Genomic DNA, 26,631 nt, shown 5'->3' on the forward strand with positions numbered 1-26,631 from the left:
TCTTTAGACCTTTAGGCCTAGGAATATAAATAAAAGATCTAGGGCTTCCCTGGTGGCGCAGCGGTTGAGAATCTGCCTGCCAATGCAGGGGACACTGGTTCGAGCCCTGGTCTGGGTAGATCCCACATGCCGCAGAGCGACTGGGCCCGTGAGCCACAACTACTGAGCCCGCGTGTCTGGAGCCTGTGCTCCGCAACTAGAGAGGCCGCGATAGTGAGAGGCCCGCGCACCGCGGTGAAGAGTGGCCCCCACTTGCCGCAACTAGAGAAAGCCCTCGCACAGAAACGAAGACCCAACACAGCCAAAAATAAATAAATTAATTAATTAAAACCCTTAGGAAAATTTGCAAAAAAAAGAAAAAGATCTTTAGACATAGGAACGTAATTTGGGATTTTGACCAACATCTTTTTTACTTCATGATGGCAAGTCATTTCAGAATCTAATCTTGGCTGCTCTGCTTTATATATATGCTACTTTTTTAAACCCTCCCTTTCCTGTAGTTCTGTAAATACATATACAGTGTATCAAACTAAAAAAAACCATTAACAATGTTAGGATAGAAAAGCAAATGGCAAACATTCTGTTGATTTTGGGGGCCTATATTCATGAGGGATAGTGTGTCTGTCTGGTTTGGAATCAGGGTAATTGCTCAAGGTCATGGATGTAGCTAATAAGTGATGCAGCTGAGATGCAGTAGAAGTCCAAGCTCTAAATCAGTGGTTCTCAAAGTTTGCTCCTTGGACCCCTGGGGAGGTCAAAACTGTTTTCATACTAATGCTAACTAGTTATTTGCCTTTTCCACCATGTTGACATGTGCATTTGTGGTGCAAAAGCAACGGTGGGTAAAAACCTGGAGCTTCATCAAGGAGCCAAACCATGACAGTGGCACTGAAGTATACTACCTTGTATTCTTCATCACCACACTGTCACAATAAAATTATTAATTTTATTAAATCTTGAGCCTGAACACACACGTCTTGCTAATATTTTCTGTGACAAACTGGGAAGTACACATAAAGCATTCCTGCTGCATATAAAAAGTATGATGACTGAAGAAAAAGCACTTGTGCAACTGTCTGAGTTACAACCTAACCGAGTCACCTTTTTCACAGAACAAGCTTTTTATTTCAAAGAACAACTGATAAACTCTGGTTATTCAGACTTGAGTATGTGGCAGATATTTTCTCAAAAATGAATGAAGTAATAAGCCTGTCACTTCAAGAAAAATAACTAATACTATTTATTGCTGAGGACAACATTCCAATGAAAAAAAGCTTGACAAGTATCTCCAATTTTTAGAGAGTCTTTGATAAGGTCAGTGGTTATATTAATGACATGTGAGTAGTTGGTACTATTATCGACATTTGGAAGGTCTGCATAAGTCAGTAAACCAATATTTCCTAAGTGACCAATGTATGATAGTACAAAATTATTCATGAACAAAAGATTTATTCAAAGGGAAAGAACACTGGATTTTAGAGTAACAGACAAAAGGTTTTTATATAGTATGAGATTCTACACTGCAACTATCCCTTTAAGAAACTACAAATGCTTACATTTTGGTGTAATATCAAAGAAGAGAAACCTCTATTATCTGAAAATGTTATTAAAATACTCCTTCCTTTTCCAACTATGTATCTGTATGACACCAGCTTTTCTTTTTAACATTGTAACAGAATGCATGCAGAGGCAACTATGAGAATCCTGCTGTTTGCTATTAAGCCAGACCTTAAAGAGATTTGCAAAAATGTGTAACAATGCCACATTTCTCACCAAACCATTTGGGCAGGGGGGAGGGAGAAATGGTTGTTTTTCATAAAATACTTTTAAATAAATTAATAAATATTTTGTGATTTTTCTCACTTTAATTTGTAACATGATAAAATTTTCGCTAGATATGACAGACATAAACAAAAGCTCTTCAACGTGCTCAATAATTTTAGAGAATATAAAGGTCCTGAAACCAAAAATTTTGAGAATCCACTGCTGTAAACCATCGATGCAGGCAGAATCACCTCAAGAAGGCAAACACTGATTCTTTGGGGAATGGGAGTACAAAAAAAAAACCCCTTACTATTTATGTATAAAACACAGCTATACATATAATACATAAATAGATAACTATTATATATATGTGGAATTAAAATTTTATGGAGGTAGGAAGCCAATTAGGAAAAAACTGTTTTAAAAGGCTCCTGGGGATGGGGGGGAGGGCAATAAAGGAAAAAAGATCGAGAAACACTTTTTTTTTTGGCTGAGCCATGTAGCTTGTGGGATCTTAGTTCCCTTACCAGGGATGGAACCTGGGAAGTGAAAGCGCCGAGTCCTAACCATTGGACTGCCAGGGAATTCTTGAGAAACACTGTTCTAAATCACCAACTATTCTATGTTACCTATTAATGACATTAAAATGATATGTTATAAGAATTAAAGAACCTTCCCCACTGGTACTGATAAATCTTTCAGTATATGCTGGCAATGTACAAGCATCCAGAGAAGATAAATATCTTATTTCTATAAAAACTCAAGTAAATATTCACAGATTAAAAGTACAATATGACCACCAAGTTTTTTATATCACAATCCCTGCTTCTGAATAGTAAGACTAAAATTTAAAACATGTAACACTAGCAATTTCCCCAAGCCAAACTGCCCTGCACAGTAGCAAACTAGCAATTATTTTCATAAGTCAAGAGCTTTCTTATAAAAAGCTATTATCCTGGCAGATAAAAAGCACAAAAGATTTCACAGGTTACTTAAAAAGAAAAGAAAAAAAGAGACAGAGAGAGAGAGAAAGAGAAAAAGGAAAAGAATCAGCATTAGTTTTTCATTTTTAGGCCACAAAATGTACCTTTCCATGAAGATTCAGGAAAAGACCAAAAGCCATAAAAGGGTATCTTAGTTTATCTTTATGGGTAGTGGCAAAGATGGGGTAGCTATGGAGAAACTGGAAATCTTGCATCCCCTTGCTACTGTTCCTTTTTGGTAGGTAAACAATTTGGAGGGCCCATTAGCCTGGCATTCAGGAAGGAAAAGAGGAAAGAGCATGAGAAGGCAGAGCAATTCCTTAATTGCTCTATGTATTGTGGGATTATAAAACTACAAACCCAAGGAGGTAAAGAATGAGATTACCAGACATACAGAGAAAAATGGATTAGCATGGTATAATTAAAAAAAAGGAAAAATTACAAATTAAAGAGAATTCAGAAAATGTGATTTCTGACTCTTAACATTCATAATCAAACCTACAACTGACTGTCCTCTCTACCCCACTCGGATAGTATTTAGTTATTCAGAGTTTACTATGGGCCAAAAACTGCCCTTATTTGTTTTATTTATATTATCTCATTTAATTCTCTCCAGAACCCTATGATGTTGGTATTACTGATATCACCATTCTTAAATGAGGAAACTGATATTCAAAGAGACTGAATAACTTGCCCAAGGTCACATATCTAGTAAGCAATTAGGTCAATGTCCTTTTTTTGATCTAAAAAAACAAAGAGAATGACTTTCAAAGTCCATCCTGTCCCTGCCAAACATAAATTCATGAGCATTCATGAATTCTTATTCTTTTCATTTAAAGATAATTTAAACTTTCATTCATTTATTCAACCTTAAGATATTATGCAGCTTTAATTAGCTTAACCAAGTTCTTGAGAAAATTTGTTTTTCCTTTAAGTCTTTTAACCTAAAAATTCTCATTAGCATAAAAATTCAAGATCAAATATTTTAAGATTGCAAAGAAAATTCATTATCAATTATTAAAATTCTGACAAAAGGACAGCAATGAATGAATGCAACATAGACTGCAACGAATGAATGCAACATAGACTCAATTATAACTGCAAATACATGTCAATTAAACTTATTTCCCTCTGCTTCATCCCCTAGAATTTTAAGTCACCAAGTTCCAATAATTTTCATTTTGAAATATCTCATGCTCTTTTCTTTTGCATCCCAATTCTGACTCATCACTTCACACCTGGGTTATTTTAACAGTTTTTTTCTTCTGTTTTACTGCCTCTCCTCACAATCCACTTATTTAAATTCTCCTAAAACACCCAGTTCTCATCATATTACTTCTGTTTTAGTTACTAAATAATTTCCCCAGAAAGGAGTACTAGACCTGGCATTCATGCTCTACATACTTTACCTTAACCAGCCCAATTTCCCTGGAAAGTATGCTGAGTGAAAAGTGAACAGGCTTGGGGTCAGATCCCAGTTTTGCCGTTTTAATTACCTATTAAGAGCTTGGACGTGTTACTAAACTTCCTTAAGTTCAACTCCTTAAAAGTGTGCTCAGGTGCTTGCTTCAGCAGCACATATACTAAAACTGGAACGATACAGAGAAGATTAGCATGGCCCCTACGCAAGGATGATACGCAAATTCGTGAAGCGTTCCATATTTTTTCAGCCATAAAAAGAAATGAAATTGAGTTATTTGTAGTGAGGTGGATGGACCTAGAGTCTGCCATATAGAGTGAACTAAGTCAGAAAGAAAAACAAATACCGTATGCTAACACATATATATGGAATCTTAAAAAAAAAAAGGTTCTGAAGAACCCAGGGGTAGGGCAGGAATAAAGACGCAGACGTAGAGTATGGACTTGAGGACACGGGGAGGGGTAAGGGTAAGCTGGGACGAAGTGAGAGAGTGGCATTGACATATATACACTACCAAACATAAAACAGATAGCTAGTGGGAAGCAGCCGCATAGCACAGGGAGATCAGCTCGGTGCTTTGTGACCACCTAGAAGGGTGGGGTAGGGAGGGTGGGAGGGAGACGCAAGAGGGAGAGGATATGGGGATATATGTATACGGATAGCTAATTCACTTTGTTATACAGCAGAAACTAACACACCATTGTAAAGCAATTATACTCCAATAAAGATGTTTAAAAAAAAAAAAAAGGTGTGCTCAGAACTTCCCTGGCGGCACAGTGGTTAAGAATCCGCCTGCCAGTGCAGGGGACACGGGTCCGAGCCCTGGTCCTGGAGGATCCCACATGCCGCGGAACAACTAAACACATGTGCCACAACTACTGAGCCTGCGCTCTAGAGCCCACGAGCCACAACTACTGAAGCCCGCGCGCCTAGAGCCCGTGCTCCGCAACAAGAAGCCGGTGCACCGCAACGAAGAGTAGCCCCCGCTCGCTGCAACTAGAGAAAGCTGTACGCAGCAACAAAGACCCAATGCAGCCAAAACTTAATTAATTAATTAATTAATTATTTTAAAAAGTGTGCTCATATTTATTTAAGACAATGTATATAGAAAGCTTCCATATAGTGCCTGGCACCTAACAGAAACTCAGTAACTCTGCTCTGCCTAAAAGCAGAGGGTCCCCTTTTGCGCCTGTTTGAAACAAATCATCCTCGTTGCTGGAAACAAGCTTCTAGCTCACACTGCTCCTTCCTTCGTAAACGTTGTCCACTTCCTCACTCTGCCTATAACACTCTTATTCAGCAATCAGCTTAAATTCTACTTCTTCTGGGTTCATTTCTGTCCACCTCGATCCTCCTCTGCTCTGTATTTCTACAGAAGCTGTCTGTACACCACCCTTTTGGGGCACTTAAGCTTACCATTACCCAAGTGCTTTACAGGTATACAAATCATTTCCCAGTTAAACAGTTTCTTCTTCAAATCCCCTTTATGCCTAATATGAATATTACAAAATATTTTGTTGAATAAACACATTTCATTATTGTTAAAAGTATTCACGTCAGGCAAAAAATGGTTATTTTCCATTGAAAAGGGGTGAAAACAGATTGATGAAAAATGTTTCAATCACAGTACTCATAATTTATATACTGAAACAGTCATTCAGCAAGAATGATCAGTAACCCAAGCCAGTTACAAAAGGCACATACAATTTTTCATTTCATTGTTCTTCTCCCTCCTCCTGAAATAAATAGGGAGGATATATAATTTATAATGATGACTTAAATACAGAAGTTGTTAACTGGCAAACAAGTTAAATCTGACCCACAGGCATGTTTGGTAAGCCAGCACATACTAATTTTTAAAAATTAATTGTTAGCATTCAGAAATTGGGGAATGTCAAATAAAAATCCCAGGTTTCCAGCTTCTCTTGAAAAACAGCAAGACCTGACAACAGTGGACTGATGTTCCTCAAATTAAAACCAATCAGTTAGGACCCTCTTAGATAGAGCTTATACTCTCCAATTCAAGGCTACCTTCACTTTCAGTTACCTAATCTTAACCTATGATGATACCTATCATATGGGCAACATACCTATGTTCTGGAGGTCAAGAACCTTTGCAGAGATTACAAAATATCTAGGAAAGTTCATAAAACAAATAGATCAGAAAGTATGACTCAATATAGAACAGTTGGGACAAATGCTACTCACTCTGATAAAATTATAGGGACTTTGGATTAGGGTTCTTACTGCACTGAGGATGCTTTGTAGTTCTCTCTCTGTATAGCAGTCCCCGTTCCCTATGTCAGGTTGTCTTTCCTGCTGTTTCTTGGGCTGAAAGACAAAAAGGCACGAGTCCAGCTAACATGAGAATACATCTTTGAGGATACTACATATTCCTTCCCAGCAAATAATTCATCAATTTCAACATACTACGTTATGTAAGGATAAGAGACTCCAAAGCTAATTCTAATATATACAAACCTCCCAGTTATTGATATAAGGAAAGTTTTCATTGACTGGTATGATAAATCTCACAAAAAGAAGCCACTATAAGTGTTTCCAGTTGAAGAAGACAGGTTTCAGAAAAACTCTGATTGGCATTCCCATCATCTGACTCTAATTTGTCACATTCTGCCCAAAAATGTGTAAATCAGTGGTTGGCAAACCTTTCGGTAAATGACCAGACAGTAAATATTTTAGGCTTCAGGGCCATACAGTCTCTGTTACAACTACTCAATTCGGCTGTTGTCATGTAAAAGCAGCCACAGACAATATGTAAACAAATGAGCTATACTTATGGCCACCAAAATTTGAATTTCACAGAATTTTCACATTATAAAATGTCCCTCTTTTGATTTTTCCTCCCACCACTTAAAAATGCAAAAACCATTCTTGGCTCATGTGCTGAACAAAAACAGGTGATGAACCAAAAGTCTGCCAACCTCTGGATTAAATAAGCAAATGACTTTAATGCAATCATCACTGAAGAAGATGTGGGGAGTCTAGGTAGACATGGGACTCAAGCACAGGTAATATTAACTGTGGGATTCTCTAATCCAAGCAATGTAAATTTAAAGTATTGTTTGCTCTTGCTAAGCCTCATCTCTTATTTAAGTATATGTTCATCACCCAATAAGGGGAAAGAACTATGAAAGGCAATATTTCATCCAAATCTGTATCACCAGGTATAGTTTATACAGAGTTGTAGCTATGATGTGAAAAATGACAGTAATGTTCTTAGTACAAACTGTCCTCTATTTTAGCACACAGTTTTCTATTCACCAAGGCTAAATAAAATCCGTGGTGTCTTAATAATTATAAAATCATTCAATAACTGGACTGGGAAGACATCCATATTCCTGAAACTGATAGTTTCTGTCTGCCTGGTATGTTTCCTTCCTCTTTCAGATTAACACAACCTCTCTTTCCTGTGGGAAGACCATTTCATTTGCTTTGGGTAGGCTTAACCCCTCCTCCTCAGGGCCAGACCTGTCTCAGTGGTGGGCACGTGATCCAAGCCTGGGCATTATGTCTCAGTCTGAGCCAATCACTCATTCCTCCCTGGATTTTACTGGTGCTACTGGGAAAGAGGCAGACTTTGCTCTGAGATTACACTGAAGACAATACAATGTAAACCTGGTGCTGCTGGTGGCCGTCTCTGCCACAATGGAGAAAGAGTCCACATAATTAATTAAAATAAGGTAAGCAAAGCCAAAATGGGTAGGAAGGAGACAGCCAAGACAAAGGCTTACTGAGGACAGCTCCACCCCTCAGACTTCCCAGTTATGTGAACAAATTCTCATTTTGCTTTAGTTTGCTTTGGGCTTCTGTCACTTGCAATTCAAAGTCCTTACAAATGTTATAATCAAGTTGCTCTACTAAAACTTTCAAACAGAACAGAATAATCAATGCATGCATATCAAAATGAAAGATACTCCATTAGTTCAATTGAGATGTCCTATAGTAAAGAAACCTACAAAAGTAACCAACAACTCCCATTCTTTTCTTCTTTAAACATATACAAGTCCCAAGTGTAAAGCTTAAATTTTCACAAATCGAACACAACTCGGTAACTAAGCACCCCAATCAAGAAACAGATTATCATCAGTACGCCTCAAAAGCTTCCTCATGCTCTTTTCCAAATATTATCCTTTCCCCAAGGATAACCACTATGCTGACTTCTAATACCCTAGATTAGCTTTTCCTATTCTTGAACTTTTAATAAATGGAATTATACAGTGTACACACATTGTGTCTGGCTTCTCTCAAATTGTTTTTGAGATTCAACCATGCTAATGTGTCTAACCACAGTCCATTCCTTCTCTTTGCTATCTAGTATATTACACTGCATGACTAAACCACTATCTATTCTAGCGATGATAGGGATTTGGGAACTTTCCAGCTTATTACTATGACAAATATTGCTGTTATGAACATTATTGTATGTGTTTTTTGACTAACATACATACGCATTTCTGCTCAGTATATACCTAGGAGGGGACATGTTGGGTCATAGGGTATATGTATGTTCACCTTTAAGCAGATACTACCAGTTCCCAAAGCAGTTATACAAATTTACACACTCCTGGCAACGTTAGAGCCTCTGGCAATGTATGAGCATTCCGGTTACTCCATACCTCACCAATACTTAGTACTGCCTGCTATACTGGGCTAAATGGTAGCCCCAAAGACATGTCTATGTGCTAATCTCTGCAACCTCTGAATACTACCTTATATGGCAAAAGATGATTAAATTAAGGATCTTAAGAAGAGGAGCTAGCCTGGATTGTTTAGTTGGGCTTAAGATGCAATCACATGTATACTTATAAGAGAAAGGCAGAGAGAGTTTTGAGAGACACAGAGGAGAAGGTGATGTGAAGACAAAGGGAGAGACTGGAGTGATGTGGCCACAAGCCAAAGAATGCATGCAGCCACTAGAATCTGGCAGCAAGAAATGTATTCTCTCCTAGAGCTTCTACAGAGCATGGCACTGCCAACCCCTTGATTTTGAACTTCTGGCCTCCAGAACTGTGAGAGAATAAATTTTTGTTGTTTTTAAGTTTCCTAGTTTGTATTAGAGTTTGTAATTGCAGCCCTAAGAAATTAATACATCTGCCTTTCTATTTTAAATATTCTTAAAATCCTCTTTTGTTAAGTGCCTATTTAAGTTTTTTGTGCATTTTTTTCTGTTGGATTGTCTTTTGCTTACTTTATCTTCCACGATGGTTTGTCTTTCCATTTTTAATGGTGTCTTGAAACCAAAATTCACCTTAATATGATTTTGTTAACAATTATCTTTTATAGTTATTTTAAAAATCTTTGCCTACTCCAAGGTCACGAAGATGCTCTCTATTTTCCTTCTAATTTTATTATTTTACCTTTCACATTTAGATCTGTAATCCAGGTGGAGTTGATTTTTTGTATGGAATAAGGTAGGGATTAAGATTCGTGTTTTTCTCCATATGGTTATCTAATTAACCCAAATCCATTTATTGAAAAGACTGTCCTCTCCCTCCTGCACTGCAGTCTCACTCTTGTCCATACATGGGTTATCATACACATAATGCGGGTCTTTTCCTAGACTCTCAATTCTATCCCACTGGTCTATTCGTCTATCCTGTTTCAAGTTATTATAGATTTTGGATAGCTGGTATCAGTTTTATTCTTCCTCAAGATTGTGTTGCTTATTCTTGGCACTTCCCATTTCCATACAAATTTTAGATTCAGTTTGTCAATTTCTATGTGGGTGGGGTTGGTGGGGGGGACCTGTTTAGGGTTGTGTTGAATCTACAGATGTACAAACACAGCAGACTCCGAAATTTATTTAGGTCTTCTTTAAGTTCTCAGTAATATTTTGACAGTGTTCGTGCAGGTCTTGCATATTTCTTGTTAGATATTCCTAGGTATTTAATTTGTTAAAAGGCAATACATGGTATCTTATTAAAATTTCATTTTCTATTTGTTGCCAGCCTCCAAGGTGGCCCCCAATGATCCCCATGCCTCCTGATATTCTGGCCCTTTGTAGTCCCCTCCCACATTTTATCAGTGTTGGTCTGGATAACCAACAGAGTACTGTGGAAGTGTTGGTTTGTCATTTCTGAGTCTAGTCATAAAAGACAACTGTACATTATGGCTACTGCCTTGCTCTCTCTCTCTCTTGTGGATCACTCACTGCGGGGAAGGCGGCTACCACTGTCATAAGGACAGCCCCACTTGCTGAGTAACTGAGGTCTCTGGCCAAAAGGTGTATGAGTGAACTTGGAAGCAAATCCTTCAGCCCTGGTTAAGTCTTTGGATGATTGCAACCTTGGCTAACATCTGGGGCTGCAACCTCATGAGAGACTCTGAGCCAAAATTATACAGCTAAACTACGTCTATATTCCTGACAGAAACTGTGTGAGACAATAAGTGTTTGTTGTTTTAAACCATGAAGTTTTTGGAATAATTTGCTATATAGCAATTGATAACTAATATAGTTACTGGTATATTAGGTCTCCTTGCTTCTGTTCTTATCTTCCTATGGTGTATTTTCAATACAGCAGCCAGTGATCATGTTAAAATCTAAAGCAGATCACACTGCTTGCTTACTCAAAATCCTTCAATTCACCAAGTAAAAGCCAAACGCCTTACCATGACTTAAAGGCTCTTTATAATCTGTTCCCCCATTACCTGACCTCCTCTCCCACTCCTCCCTGATCATATACAGATATGCCAGGTATGCTCCTGTCATAAGGCCTTTGTAACTGCTGTAACTTCTACCCTCCAGAAGTCACTACAACTAGGTTCCCTCATCTCCTTCAGGTCCTTTGCTCAAATGTCATCTTCTGAGAGAGGGCTTCCTTTACCCCATTTAAAATTGCAACCAGCATCCTTTATTACCCTTTCTAGTTTTATTTTTCTTCAATGCCTTTCATCTTAATTTACTATTAAATTACACTTATCTCTCTTCCCTCTACTAAAATGTTACCTCTGTAACAGCAGAGATTTTGTCCATTTTGTTCACTGATGCTTAAAATAATGCCTGGCACATGGCAGACATTCAATATTTGTTGAATGCATGAAGGAAACTGTGCTGGCAAGGTAGCAGCAGCCTTGTACTACAACCTGTAGTAACCAAGTATTTACCACAAGGCAAACAGGCTGCAATAGGCTCTTTTAAAAGAAACTGAATTTGCTGTTTGAGAAGCGATCTAGGTTTGCCAGCAGGGCCCACTACATATGTTATACAGTTTGTGCACTGAACAAAGATGCTTAGCCTCACACTCTAAGCTGTGGGGTATCTTTTCTAATTCATTTCACTCAGAGAGAGGTTCATTTAGCAATTTGCCTAAGTTGGCATACCAAACATAGTAATTTTATAATTAAAGTTGTAGTCAATTTTACGTTCTCAAACCGACCTAGGTTCCATACTGCGTATCTTAAAGAATTAGGCAGTTACTACCTGCACAAGGCAACCCAATACCTTTTTTTGCAAAATGGGGAACCCACTCAAATTTTCCCATTGGTTTCCACATTCATGGGCTTTCCATTCACTTTTCTTCTCCAAAAGACTAACAAAATAAGCTCTATGTATGCAAGATCCACATTTATGAACCTTCTTTTTATTTCTTCTTCTTTGACCTTAAACCTCATAATTCAACATGCATGAATTTGTGCTTCACCTCCCGGTCCCCAGCCCCTTTAAGAAATCTCTTCTCCTAAGGCAAATCTCCAACTTAGTTTCCAATACTTGTAAATGAATGTTTCTCCCTGATTTCTTCCATTGTATGGTCAATCTCTAAATTAAATCTCTCCTGTTCTTCTGAAACTTTGTATAACACTTTTTATACAAATAACTGGCTTTACCATTTGGTTTTATTTAATGATATTTATATAGTGCTTTATGTGCCAAGCACTGTCCTAAGCACGTTTATAAACTTCAACTCTTTTATCCTCATAACAAACCTAGGCAATAGGTATTATCACCATATCACAGACAAGCATGGGGAGGTTAAAGTAAATTGCTTAAAGTCATACAGCTAGTAGTAAGTGATGGAACTAATAGTCAACCTTAGCAGTCTGGCTTGAGTCCATGCCCTAGGTCAGTAATTCTCAAAGCTTATCTGTGGACCCCCTGGGGATCCAACCCCTGAGATCCTCTCAGAGGCCCAGGAGGTCAAAACTATTTTCATAAAAGCAAGAACTTGTTATTTGCCTTTTCACTGTGTCGACTGGCAGCATAAAAGCAATGGAAGGTAAAACAAGCTGGAGCCTTGGCTTCATGCACCAAACTGTACTAGCAGTCAGCAGCCACTGTATTCTTCATCACCATACTCTTACCTTCTTCCCCCCCAAAAAGCACCACTTACGAATATTCCTGATTAAACAATAAAAGTACTAATTTTATTAAATCTTGAAACTAATTATACTTCACTGTATTCTTCCTCTTTGACCTATTCTGGGATACAGGTACTGCACAGTAAAGTCTTCCTCATTCTAGTTTCCTACCCACATACCCCAAATTGAAGTCTACCCTTGGACAGAATCTGGGCATACAGCTCTTAGTTTCTCATTTCAGGGAAAGGCCTACTAAGGACACATACCCCACAAACGCAGAGTTATGGGAGCTATTTATAGTAATCAACATCGAATTTCAATATGAATTGAAATATGAACAATGAACAAATAATATAGTCTGTAAAGACTAATATAAAAGAGAAAAACCAAATTAAATACACAAAATGATTATTTAGTTTTTTCAGGGTTGTATCCCCAACACTGTAGATTACGAGTTGGTAAACTTTTTCTCTAAAGGGCCTGATAAGTAAATAATTTAGGCTTTGTGTGCCATATAGTCTGTGGTAACTACTCATCTCCACTTTGGTAGTGAGAAAGAAGCCACAAATACTGCATTGGCCAAAAAGTTCGTTCGGGTTTTTCCATAACATCTTACAGTCATAAATCCAAGACTCCTTCTTTACCCACAGCTCACAAAGGGCAGGTACATAAAAGGTGTCCTTTGTCTCACAGACAGTGATCACCTGTTAGGAGATCTCTTAATCTTACTTCCTACTGAGATGATTTCTTGATTACAAGTGTGAGGGAAAGGTTTCTAACATCCTCCTACCAAAGTTTATAAAAGGATGCATTGATTAGTAAGTGCTTATACCTACTATTTATAATTATGGGGAAGGATAAAGCAAGTACGGTATCTTACCAGGTGAGAGAATCTTGTGTGTCTGGAATACAGGATGGACTAATCCTAGAAACAGTAAGGCCATATAGTGAAGGCTTTGTATCCACACTAAGGTGTCTGAATTTAAACCTATAAGCAATGGAGAATCCCATCACCCTATAATGGGAAGGAGGGTTTAACAAGTGCTGTTCACTAAACACATCACTATGATTTTTTATATACTTCATGGTGCGCTGAAAAGGATTTAAGGTGACTTTAAAAATGCATGCTATATGACAACATTAGACAGAAGCAAAAATGGTCAATCCAAGACAAAGTGGTAGAAAAAATGAGGAGTCAGGTATATTGTCAAAACAAAACGCATGCCCATAGGGCTTTTTTGCTAATTAGAAGCCATTCAGCTGACTCTACTCTTCCTAGTAGCCAATGCAAAGGATATGACTAGTTAAGAGGTACAATATTCAAAAGAAAAATGAAATCAATTACTCAGAAATACAATTAACCTTGACTCAGATAACATAAGAGTGAGTGTTTCATATATAGTTTATAAGGAGAACACAATGTGATATGTGGTATGGTCAACAATATCTGTAAAGTAAAATACAAGTTTCTGGGGTTGTTTATTAGTACCACCTTTCAAGATAAACCAATATCATGGCCAACTTCAGTTAACAGCCAGTCTACAAGCAGCCAGAGTCAAAAATAAAATCTCAAAACATCTAAGGGTGTGCATGGGCTTACGCATGCTTATCCATTCAGGCAATCATTCATTAAATTAATTTCTCATAAGTGTGCTTCTACTTCTTATAACTAGGCATTCTGTCAATGATTGCTGAGGCAGAGGGCACAGGTGAAGAGAAAACTGAGATGGTAGATTGGGTTGAACATTTCTGCTTCAAGCAGAACAGTTCCTTTTTAGTATTTTTAAATATCAGGTTTCTGTAAAAGATCTCATTTGAACAAAGGGTTCAAATGGCTAAAACAAATACGGAAAAACTATTCTAAGCTCCTGATTAAAAACATACAATGCTCAACAGTAAGCCAATCTAAGGTTAATAGAATACCATGAACAGTTTAGGGCATAACTACCAGCCCAGTTCGGCAGCCACTCCACCTCTTAATTAAATGCTCTGAGTGGGGTATCCATAGGTCATCATTTAATCTTAAGTTCTCCAAACCTTCTCCCTAAATTAAAAAATCAGATCAGAAAAGTACATACTTCGATATACATTAGTAAGTACTCACTGAAAACATTAGGTGTCATGTACTAGGCCCTGTGCTAAGCACTTTAGATGAACTGTCTCATTTAGTTTCACCATATCTATATGAGGAAGGTAATATTATCAGCCCCCTCCCTGCTTCCTAATCAGTTAAACAAATTGCAGTTAGACTTGCCAACTATTGACTCCTTGTTAACATTCCCTTTTAATACAACCTGTACTACCCACACGTCTTAACTCTTGTTGCTCCATTGGTACCATGGGATAATATCTCCAGAAAAGTTAAGCAGACATGGGTGAAAACCTGACCCAATGAACCAATCTGAAAAGGTTGGGGTGGAGAAGAGGAAGAACACCAAACACATAGAAAGGTACCAAAGCTGTAAACTTCTTGCCAATTCCACAAGATTTTTCACATATCTTTTAAAATAATCTCCCCCTTTCCCTTTTTCAGTTAGAATGGGTATCTGTTCAGATGTGTTCTGGCCCCTGATTAGATTCCAGTAAACAGCAAGTTCTCACAGAACATAAAGCCATGTTTCTACTTCTTGCTACAATCTCCCCCCACAACACCTACCACGTTTCTAAACACACAGTAAGAGTGATGGTCAGTGCTGAAACCCAGACTACTTTTTTTAGGCTTTAGTAGGATCATCCCCAACACAGGAGATTCTCTTACAATAAAACCACTGATACCTAATCCTTCCTGAAAGACTTAATAATGCACCATCTATAACACTACCAGTGCTTCTAGAATAAAAAGCACTCTATCAGCAACTAAATGTAAAAAAATGGCTCACTTTAATCCAAGAAGCAGTCACTACTGACAGAACTCAAAACCTGCAACACCACTTAATTCACCCATCCATGCCTTTATTTTAAAATAACATTATAATGACTTTGCTGAATTTGCTAAAAATCACTTTACCTAAAACCCAGAGAAAATATACCTAACTTTCACCAACATTCTTTAAGACATATTTTTGCTTCCTTTCCTCCTCTTTTGTGGAGTTACATCTGATGCAAGACCAATCTTTCATGTTCCAGACAAATACAGCTGTGTGTCATCAAGAAATGTCATGTTTAGGGACTTCCCTGGTGGCGCATCGGTTAAGAATCCGCCTGCCAATGCATGGGGCATGGGACATGGGTTCGATCCCTGGTCCGGGAAGATCCCACATGCCGTAGAGCAACTAAGTCCGTGCACCACAACTACTGAGCCCGCATGCCACCACTACTGAGCCTGTGTGCCTACAGCCCGTGCTCCACAACAAGAGAAGCCACCGCAGTGAGAAGCCCATGCACTACAACAAAGACCCAACACAGCCAAATAAATAAATTTAAAAAAAATTATTAAGTATAATTTAAGTTATTAAATTATTTCCAAGAGCAATTTTCTATACTAATATCTAACATCATATTCCCCAAATACATTTTCATGACTGTTTGGTTAAAGTATTAATTTTAAAAGGCTGAAATCAACTGCAAAATAAAGAGAGATCTAAAGAATTATATTCTTTTGCTTCACAGTAATGGAATAATGATGAAAAAAGATGTATGTATGGTTATTAAGTGATATTCTCAAAAATATTTTATAAATAAAAATCTACCACCCCCTCCACCCTCAACATCGCACCCACCAGAAAAAAAATAGACCCTAAAAAATATCTCATCACACTGATGTGTTATCTTTAAGCACTTTAGATTTTAAAAATTTTAAATTATGCCGAATTACATAGGGTTACAGGCTTAAGTCTACTCACACAGTTGAGGTTGATGAGCAAACAGCTGTCCTGTATCTTGAGACAGACATTAGCTTCCTGCCTCCCCTATCCTCATAAGCAGCTAAACTTTGAGTTTTATGCAAAAAAACATTTTAAAGCCTTCAGTGTTTTACTGCAGCAGACTTCAGATTCATTCCTGTAACACATTTAACATGAAACAGAGTTGAGACAGTTCAAATTGACTATGTACATTTTAATTGTCTAAACTTTTAAGGAGTGCTTTCACTATTATAACTATATAAAAAGGGTTGCTATGTAAAATTAAGAAAAACATTTCATTTGGTATCGGACACTAATGTATAATTTAACAATATGTAACTTTAACATATAGATTTTTCTTCACCTGGCCACAGGCTAGGTAAGGAAGAATTACTTTTTATAATCATTTGTACCCAAAGTAAGCAAAACTAGGCATTTTTTCTTTTTTCCTAAAGTTTAGCTAATTTCTTTAGCATAAAGAGCCACCAATTAAAGAACAACTTTTACAAGGAGATAGCGGGGTGCCCTCAGTGTCCCAAGAATATCCTTTGGGACCCTCCTGACTGGGGAGAAAGAGACTCTTGGTCCCGTTGTAACAGAAAGAGGAGCCGTATTTCTAACATTTACAATGAAGGGTTACACCACATTTCCCCACAGATTAAAACTTCTGTAGTATCATTATTGCGACAGGTTACTCAAGTGTTATAGAAAGCTTGTCTGGAAAATAAAACAGCGTTCAATCAATATGTCCTAAAATAGCTAGATAACAATTTTTCCCACATAAAGGTACATTATTAACCCCAATTTCTATAGTAAATTTTAGGAAAAGTTTTAGGATTTTACAGAGTAAATTTACTATTTATATTAACAACATGGTTTTAAAACACCATGAGAAATAGACAGCATCCAAACACTCAAAATTCACTGGCTAATTTTTAAAGTTTTACTTAATGCTGAAAATTGACTGTATATTTGCTATGTCATAAAAGATGACTAAAGGTTTTAGGATTCACTCAAAATAACTCAAATGTTTCTTTATAATCTACTTATACTGTACATATAAATAATTTAAAAAATAACTCAGAGCTTTATAAAAGTTGTAACTGATAGAATAATTTTCACTTAAGTTAAAATATTTGTTCAACAGGCTAACTGTGCTTCAGTATAACTTATTAAAACTTTCTGATTTTCACCACAGGTTTAAATGAGTCTACAGTAAACTACAACGCTAAAAAATAAATTGCACCAATCATGGGCTGTAAAAACAGAAACATCCTTTCTATAAAATAATAATTAACATTTAATGAGTGATTACGGTGCAACAGACACCATCCCCAGAATTTTACATGCACACTTAATCCTCATTCTACCCTAAAAGGCAGGTGAAATTATTACCAACTCTTTTCAGGTTGTGGAACTGAAGTTTAAAGATATTACGAACTTGCTGATGATTACACAGCTAATAAGTGGCAGAGAAAGGACTTGAATCCAGGTTTATTTGTCTCCAAAGCCTGGTGTTCTTACGTATCAAGCTAGATTATAAGCAATAGCAATCTACTGCACCGATCAAACTATATCTGAAATTGGTATAAACCATATCTGGAATTGGTATCTGGATTTGGTGCTCTATGTTAAGTATGATATTGATAAATGAGTGTTATCAGGAAACCAACAGGATGGTTATAAATTCAGGAAAGCTACCTCTCACAAGAAACTGTTAGAAACGGGAGTACATAACCTAGAGAAAACACAAAAAGGGAATGCATTATGAAGGGCTGTTAAAGAGAAGCAAAGAGCAGTCTTATCTCACAAGTGGCACAAGAGTACAAAATTTGAAACAATGTGTCAAAGTCTCAGGAGACAAATTCCAGTTCAACACAAAATACTTCCTAAAGCTAAAGAATCCAACAGTTAGAACAGTCTCCCTCCTATATTACTGGGTTTGTGCAATTAAATATTTGAACTTCAACTATCATACTAATAATGGATTCAGGCAAAATTACCATTTGTTAAAATTCTTTGTGGATGAAAGTTTGATGAGGAAGAGCATATATTAACTCCCAAAGTATCTCCCCACAAATTACTTGTTGGAGAAGGGAAAATAATAACGTTTAAGTGGAAGAACTTGGCAGATACTACATTAATCAAAAGATCAAAGTTGGTATGACTGAAAACAGGACAAATGGACATATGCCTCCTGATGTGATGCCCTGAGAAGCACACAGCAGTAATGTAGAATTCCTGCCCAAACTACTATATTTCCTAAATTTCATCACAAGGACACATGAGACAAACCCAAATTGAGGGATATTCTATAAATAAATGGTCTGTCACTCTTCAAAAGTGTCAATGTCATAAAAGACAAAGAAAGGTTAAGGAAATGGTTCTGATTAAAGGAAAATAGAGACATGACAACTAAACACAATGAATGATTGTGGGTTGGATCCTAGACTGGGAAAAAAATTATTAAAGAACATTATTGAGGAAACTAGAGAAATCTGAATGTGGGCTGTGTATTAGAGAATTGTATTATATCAGTGTTAAATTTCCTTGATATGATAACTGGAATGTCCTTGAAAATATAAGAATGCTGTTTTTAGAAAATATATGTCTAAGTACTATATGGTAAAGGGACAGGATGCATGCAACTTATTCTCAGTTCGGAAAAAAAAAAAATATAACAGAATGATAGCACAAATGTAGCAAAATGTTAACAATGAGTGAATCTTGCCAGGGGGTATATGGGAATTATTTGTATTATTAATGCAACTTCCTATAAATTTGAGATTATTTCAAAATAAAACCTAAGAAAAATAAATATTTGGACCTGATATTCAAAGGATTTCAACCAAATACCTAACAACAACAAGCGAACCATTATTTCCTATCTCATCTCCATACACTCAAACTCTAATTCAACAGCAATCTAAACTGATTTGTGGTTATCCATTTTAATCAACTGTGAGAAACAGTGCTCTCATTGAAAACATCAGATGTGAATGCTTATGAGTCAAGTGAATGTCTGCCTCCTCTCAACCTTCTTATTCTATTGCAGTTAAAGAGACAAACTTCTCCAATAAAGCAGGGTTATTCCTCAACTGGATATGCAGTAGCAGGTGTGTCCTTGTTAAAAACTCCAAATTAAATTAATTTCTAGTTATGCCAGGTAGCAAAGCAATACCAAAGCAAGAGTTAATGAGTGATCAATAATATACAAGGGAAATACTAAAACAAACGTCCCACCCAAACAAACTCTGTTATGCCAATAAGAAGCCAACAAAGCACACACTGACCTACAGAGCACCTGGAAAAGACAAGATAACAGAATGTTAATCACTGAGAGGCCAAAACACAAATATTTCTGTGGCATAAAACCACAAAATAAATTAAAGGAGAGGGAGGAAAGAGGTGGAAAAAAGAGAGAGAAAATGAATAAAATAAAATGCGCAAGAAAGGAGAAAATCTTCACTATTACCTCACTAATTTCATGTTCTCCTTCCTCTCCAATGGCTTAACCTATTTTCCCTCATTTTAACTTATTTTGGATTGTCTTTTACCTACTATGAGTCAGTCTTTGTAAGACTGCGACAGTTGTTAAGAGCATAGCTTTGACTATATTGTAATTATTTGCATCCTATGCCCATACTTCATTTTTGCTTTACTTGTCAGTAGGCCCAGAACAGCAGTCTCTCTAGCAAGAAATCTCACAAACAATCCACCTCGGAAAGGAGCAGAACAACTCGTCACTTAGCTCACAGTCTAACAGAGACAGAGGCAGCAATTGGAGGGGTAGATAGCCAGCAAAACTGAAGAGTCAGGACAAAGTTGACCTGGGACAAAGGGCTGAATTTAGTCTCCTATACTAATCTGGATATACCCTCTTATCAGGTATGAGCAACGTTAACTGGTACAATATTTACTGGTACACTTTAGCTAATTCCAGGTCTGGAACAGTGTTACTGAGCCATGTGGCCTTCTTTCAGGCAGGCTCTGTATCACATTAATCTTTGTAACTCAGCAGCACCAAACATTACCTTGTTAAAAAAAGGCATTTTAATTTTAATAAGTACTTGTAGAATGCCCAACTGCAAAACAGGCAAAATTATTTTATCCCACTCCCTGCCTTCTCTCCCTTTTTCTCAGGTAGCATGTGTCAAATACTCTACCCAATCTACCTGCTAACTCTCCAAATTTTTCCTCTGACCTCAATTCAAACTCCATTTCCCTAAATGCTGCAGTAAATGCTGTTATAATAAAAGGATTAGAATAACCCACACTGTGAGTGAAATCTGACCAACTCAAAATTTAATCCAATTTTAAACCTAAAATCCCTAACTTAAGAAATATGGGATGTGTATATGGGCATTTGTATGTATACATATGAATATATTTGGGAGGGCAGGGAGCAAGTTTTCAGGTATCACCTGCTTCTAAATCAATTCTTAACTACACTGCCAAAAAGATTATAACATATATACATGAGTCAGCAAATACAGCTTACTTCACAGGTTTCATTAAGTCAGATCAACATGGTCTGCATCTGCATTTCCAGCAAACCCCTAATATATGACATGACAAATTATGAACCTTTCTTTATCTGTAGCTTCTTCTGTATTTCCCTTAACCCATCTGTACTATACAGGTCCCTATTCTGAAGAGAAAGGGGGCGCTATAGAAAGAAATGAAAAAAGACTCCAAAACAATAAAGTTTAATATGAGGTGGAAATACTAGCGGGTAGGGGACAGGAAGTGTATAAAATAGCCATGGTTCAACTAGCCCATTCAAAATTTAGCATATTCTTAACACAACATTGTAAATCAACTATACTTAAAAAAAAAAAAAAAGCTCTTTGAGAACAACTGTGCTGAAAAGGAATTAGCATATTCTTATAAATTTGAGTTTTAAATAAGGAATGCCATTTTATAAGACGTTTTAGTTAAAGGAAAAGGTAATAGCCTTTTTTGGGGGGGAGGGAGATAAAGAATAAAACAAAAGTATAAGAATAGGAGTAACAGCTGGCAATTCAACTCTTTCCCTGAGATAAATTTTGACCTTCTGGTTTAATATAAATTTTTCTATCTCCCCCATCAAAACTAAGAAACAAGGCCTTACATTTAAACTACAGCAAAGCTCCCATTTACAGGTATTTACACACATGTCCCTGAAAAGACTTTTACTCAATTGTTCATAGTGGGCTTATTTATAGTAGCCAAGAACTGGAAACAATCCAAATATCCATCAAATGTGAATGGATAAACAAATTGCAGTATATCCACACAATGGAATACTATTCAGTAATAAAAAGAAATGAACTACTTATGAACATAACAACATGAGTGAATCTCCAAATTATTATGCTAAGTGAAAAAAGACAAATACGACTATATAACGTATGACTCAATTTATATGAATTGCTACAAAAAGCAACTATGACAGAAAGTAGATCCAGGGACCAGGGGTAGGAGACAAGATTAACTCCAAAGTGTGACAGAAATGCTCCACATCACGATCAAAGTGATGGTTATACAACTATTTTCAACTGTCATACTAAAACTGCACATTTTAAATGTGTAAATTTTATTGTATGCAGATTTATCTCAATAAAACTACTTTTTAAAAATAATAAAAAAGGACAGTGGAGTAGAGAAAACCATTTTGGTTCAAAATATTACTCAGATTTATACCTATGCTAGGTAAAGGATAAATATTACAAATATGAGTTACACCAAGATGAGCCACATAACTAATGAGTTCAAGTTTCTGCAAGTATCAGTTTTCCACTAAGTAATTATTTTATTTTTTACATTTTAAAATAATTTTCTAAAAAATTATCCTCATTTAGATATAAGCAGAAAAACAAACTTTTCCCTTTCTTACCTTCTCTCCATATCAACTTCTTATATCATTTCAAAAACCTGGAAATGATTTGGTACCTTAAACAAGATCAACTCGGACTGCTTTTTAAAATAACACGTTACTGGGGCTTCCCTGGTGGAGCAGTGGTTAAGAATCCGCCTGCCAGTGCAGAGGACACAGGTTCAAGCCCTGGTCCGGGAAGATCCCACATGCCGCAGAGCAACCAAGCCCGTGCGCCACAACTACTGAAGCCCGCGCTCCGCAACAAGAGAAGCCACCGCAATGAGAAGCCTGCACACCGCAACAAAGAGTAGCCCCCGCTCGCCGCAACTAGAGAAACCCTGCACGCAGCAACAAAGATCCAATGCAGCCAAAAATAAATAAATAAATAAATTTATTTTTAAAAATAAAATAAAAGGCAGCATAGCTTATTCCTTTCATCAAGAATCACTTCTGAATGTTTCCTAATTCTTCATAAAATACAGAAAAGCAGTTTCCCCTCACTTCTTTGTCCAATTACTAGTTATGCTACAAACTAATTCGTGTTCCTGAAGAGTTTATCAGATAAGAACTTTCATTAAAAACAAAAATCCTTCTCCTGAAAAGTTTAGTAACCAGTAATCAAATATAAAACCTAAAGATTACCTTATAATAAGCTGGGTAATTTGAGGCCAAGAGATTTCTTCAGAGAACTTAAAAGAATCTTAGAGTATTAAAAAAAAAACCCTGTAATTTATTTGGAACATTTTTACTCACTTACTACAAAGTTGAAATGCTCAAAACAACAGCTATTTTTTTTTAAAAAAGAGCAGCCTTTTATTTAAACAATTTTTCTCAATTCTATTAGTATAATGGTTATATCAAAACTGCCAAGATAAAACACTCCCGGGTAAACACCTTCAATGAACCCATTCACTCATCACTGACTATATGCAGAGTTGTGAGGGATATAAAAAATGTAAGACACAAATCCAGCCTCAATGAGTTAGGTGTGGTCCTTTGTCTCATAACTCTTACCATTTAGAAGTCTGAATAAATTAAACTGTTACTACCCATCTAATAAAAATGTTAATTTGAACAACTGATGTTTTAAATACCATGTTCTGTTCACTGAGAATACACAGTTGATTTTAAAAAAAGTTTCCAATAAACATCAAACCATTTTTTGTCTATAAATCCTGTTGCATTTATCCCAGTTAATAATTATCTTGTAGATAAATATTATCTGTTGCAAGTGAGATATGTATATATGGAGAAAACTAAATATAAAAACACCACTACTTAGAAACAAAGTACATGTTAATACACAAGCCACTTTCCTGGTGAAATTTAGACCATGTAATTCAGCCCACTACATTTTAATAACATGATATTTTAGGAGCCATCTGTCTTGCCCACCACTGTATTTCTAGTATCTGGCACACCTGCATAGAACAGGTGTTCTAGGCACTCAAATGTTTATATAATGGATTAACACTTGACTTGCATTTACCCACATCACAAAAACAAACCCTGAACCCCTATATACCAATTATAGGAAATCCGATCACCTGTGTAAAAATCAAATTACCAGTCTTTTCCATCTTTAATTTTTAGGATCAATCTGGGAATGCTTTAACAGTGTAGAACACACTAATCCAGTTTAAATTAGCTCCTTTCCTCCTTCAGGCCATTAAATAGTGAAGTGGATTAATCTATGACAATCTAAAATTAGTGTGCCAGATGACAAGTCTGTGTTTAAAACTTTCTAATTTGTACTATATTCTCTTCAGGAATTTAATGTAACCCATAGGTCATTTAAGACACAAAAACTATATACAAGTACAATCAAAGTAGTCTCTTTTTCACAGCATTACAACATCCTACGTGTGGGCTTCCCTGATGGTGCAGTGGTTAAGAATCTGCCTGCCAATGCAGGGGACATGGGTTCAAGCCCTGGTCCGGGAAGATCCCACATGCCACAGAGCAACTAAGCCTGTGTGCCACAACTACTGAGCCCGTGAGCCTGGAGCCCGTGCTCCACAACAAGGGAAGTCACCGCAGTGAGAAGCCCACTTGCTGCAACTAGAGAAAGCCCGCACGCAGCCACGAAGACCCAATGCAGCCAAAAAAAAAAAAAAAAAAAAAAAAAAAAATCCTATCTGTATATTTTCACTACTTCTAATGCTGAAAAAATCACCAGTAATTTGAGTAATTTTCAAGTCTCCCTTAATTAAGAAAAAAAGCAGCATATTAGCTTTAAAACTACTTAGAAGTCAACGCATGAATCTCCACTGATCTTGTTTCAATGTTACATAGAGATCACCTCGATAATTTTAAGTTCCTATGTTAGTGATACCTGTAATTGTTTGGCAGGCCTAAATCAGTCATTCCAAGATCAGGCTTTTCTCTTCTGTTTCTATGTGTAGTTTAAAAACACAAAATAAATTGCTAGGCACCATACTCTTTGAAGCCATTTAGCATTCAGCTGAAAATTGTTTCTACTTCATCAGCAATGGGCCCTATAATAGCTCCTTATTTATTTGTCTTAAATCTGCTGGATGAAGTCCAACTAGCTCCAACATTAGCCTCAATATACTGCCAGGAAGTTAAAGTCCCAAGGACCTGACTTTCAGTCATACAGAACCAAAGACCAAGGAGAGAATGATTCAAAATTTCAAGAGATAAGCAAGTTTAAGAAGTCTGAGTTTTCCTCAAAGGCAGAACATTCTGACATAAATCTGAGCAATATTTTTTTGGAAGCATCTCCTATAACAAAGGAAATAAAAGCAAAAATATACAAATGGGACCTAATTAAACTTAAAAGCTTTTGCACAGCAAAGGAAACTAACGACAAAATGAAAAGACAACCTACTGAATGGGAGAAAATATTTGTAAATGATATAAACAGCTCATACAACTCAACATCAAAAAAACAAACAACCTGATTAAAAAATGGGCAGAAGAACTGAATAGACATTTTGCCAAAGAGGAAATGCAGACGGCCAACAGGCACATGGAAAGATGCTCAACATCGCTAATCACCAGGGAAACGTAAATCAAAACCACAATGAGATATCACCTTACACCTGTCAGAATGGCTATCTTCAAAAAGAACACAAATAACAAATGTTGGCGAGGATGTGGAGAAATGTGAACCCTCGTACAGTGTTGGTGGGGGTGTAAACTGGTGTAGCCATTGTGGAAAACATGCGGTTTCTCCAAAAACTAAAAACAGAACTAACATATGACCCAGCAATTCCACTCCTGGGTGTGTGTGTATATATATAGACATATATGTAAAACATCCCAAAACACTAATTCAAAAAGATACACGCACCCCAATGAGAAAATGAATAAGTATTTAATAGGAAAAAAAACCTGGCATCACGCTCTCTGCCTCAATCATTTCCAGAGGGTGAGGACCTAACCACATGGGAACACTGTCAGTGATACCCTCCTATACTAACAGAAAAGACAAAACAAGCCCTTCTTCCCCAAGATGGCTATTTCTCACTAAGAACTGAGAATTTTATGAGCTTTTCCCTGTTTTTTTTTTTTTTAAATAAAAAAGGTAACATATGAGACAGGCACACAAAAGTTTGATTTTATAGAACAAAGTTACAATATATCCATTATGCCCGTATTATTCCAAGTTGAATTTTGCAGAGAATAACTTCTGTGGTTAATGTGGTTTCTTTTCTTGCTTTTTCTAAACTTCTAAAACCAGCTATGCAATAAAAGTTTCCATCAAAAAGACAGAGTGCCCATTCAATATACATTCTGATTAAGCAAATGTAAATTATGAAATAATTAGACCTCCTGGGATTATGATCATTTAAAAATGCTCAGCTGTGGCTAACACCTTATAGACACTCTGGGGTATAATTATCTTGCTACCTATGTACTTTGAACATTACTTAATACCTTTTTATCTCTTCTAACTATTTAAAAAGCTAGGTCTAACAAATGACAGGTAAAAAAAAATATTTCACCTGCAGTACAAAATAATTCTACCTTTTCCTATAAATAAACACTCAGTTTCATTTTCCTCTGCTTAAAAAACTGACAGTCACTTAGACTCATTTGACACACAAGATTTCTAGTTAGTATGAAATATATTTGTGTTTCTATAGTTATTCATACATATTTTTGTTTTGTCTTAAGATATACCATAAATGTGAAATCAAGTGGCCACAACCAGCAAACCAGGATATTGTTCTCTCTTTGCTAATAAACATCCTCAATTTATGTAGCATTCTCATTTTAAGAGTTAAGGTACTGAAAATATAAAACAGTTTCTACCCCAAAATGTCAAATGAATAATCACTGCAACTGATTTGGTCTTAACTTGAGAAATAAGCTTTCTCATTATCAGACAGTAAAATTTTAAATTCTAGAATTTTATCACCTGTTAACACTCACGGTCAGAGTGAGGTATTAAAGATATGTATGTATTGAAAACTGGGA

General features: G+C 36.5%; 1 protein-coding gene and 1 non-coding gene across 7 annotated transcripts in view; one reads left to right on the forward strand and one right to left on the reverse strand.

Moving 5' to 3' along the window:
* ZFAND6 (zinc finger AN1-type containing 6) overlaps window positions 1-26,631 on the reverse strand; it is a 75,388-nt gene that overhangs the window by 17,896 nt on the left and 30,861 nt on the right. For 2 of the 6 annotated variants that reach the window (XM_068559040.1, XM_068559056.1), the window contains exon 2: window positions 6,376-6,498. The exons of 2 other annotated variants lie outside the window; for them this stretch is intronic. The gene's annotated coding sequence lies outside the window, so the exon portion shown is untranslated. Of the gene's footprint in view, window positions 1-6,375; window positions 6,499-16,325; window positions 16,462-26,631 lie in introns of those variants that run through there. 2 more of the 6 variants (XM_068559048.1, XM_068559074.1) reach the window with 2 other exon arrangements.
* LOC137754526 (U6 spliceosomal RNA) lies at window positions 4,307-4,413 on the forward strand. Its single transcript, XR_011071870.1, has one exon. It is a non-coding gene; the product is annotated as a U6 spliceosomal RNA (small nuclear RNA).

This window comes from Eschrichtius robustus, chromosome 1 (assembly GCF_028021215.1).
Source record: "Eschrichtius robustus isolate mEscRob2 chromosome 1, mEscRob2.pri, whole genome shotgun sequence".
Lineage (NCBI taxonomy): Eukaryota > Metazoa > Chordata > Mammalia > Artiodactyla > Eschrichtiidae > Eschrichtius > Eschrichtius robustus.